This window comes from Lipotes vexillifer, unplaced genomic scaffold (genome assembly GCF_000442215.2).
Source record: "Lipotes vexillifer unplaced genomic scaffold, Lipotes_vexillifer_v1.1 scaffold1290, whole genome shotgun sequence".
NCBI lineage: Eukaryota > Metazoa > Chordata > Mammalia > Artiodactyla > Lipotidae > Lipotes > Lipotes vexillifer.
In genome coordinates this window covers 435642-436362 of record NW_006785718.1, presented here as the reverse complement: position 1 = coordinate 436362, position 721 = coordinate 435642, and positions in this window count along the sequence as shown.

Genomic DNA, 721 nt, shown 5'->3' with positions numbered 1-721 from the left:
AGGATGTCTGAACCAATCTTAAATTTAAGCATCAGCCCTGGTAGCTTTACTTGTAAGCCTGACATTTTATGATTTTTTTTTCATTTTGGGGGTTCCCTGTGGATCTAAGCAGTATTCAAATTAAGCATGAACATTCACTTCAACAATTACCTTAGAGGCATTTGAATAATGCTTTAAAAAATGCCATAGCAGCAGCCAAACTTTTAATTTGGCCTCTGATTAAAGGCAGTCTTCTCAATCTGGCCTCAGTTCCTAGAGTAATCCTTTGAACAGATAAACACAAACACATACTTTGCTGATAATTGTGTTGACCTATAATAAATTGGTTTAGGAGTTGTTATCATTTGAAACCCAAAAGGGTGATCCAGAATATGGGCTCTTATTTCTCTAGAGCTCCAGTCGGAGAACCTTCCCTGTAGCCCAGTCACTTTGGTAAGATCACCATCTGGGAGACCTCCCCGCCTTTTTATTTTAGGGCTTTTGTTAATGTCACCACCCGCCCACCCCCGCCCCCAGAGATGCTAACCTTATTTTTTCCAGTCTCTTCTTGGTTGGGGGTTGGAGAGAGCAGGGAGGGGCATACCCAGCATGGCACTTCTCATCCCTCTTTTCAGGGACTGTTCTAATTAGAGTGGGGAGTAAGTGCTTTGCTACGTCAGCCACCCTGTTGGGCTATTTTTTTTTTTTTTTTTTTTTGTGTTATGAGGGGCTCCCCCTGTTG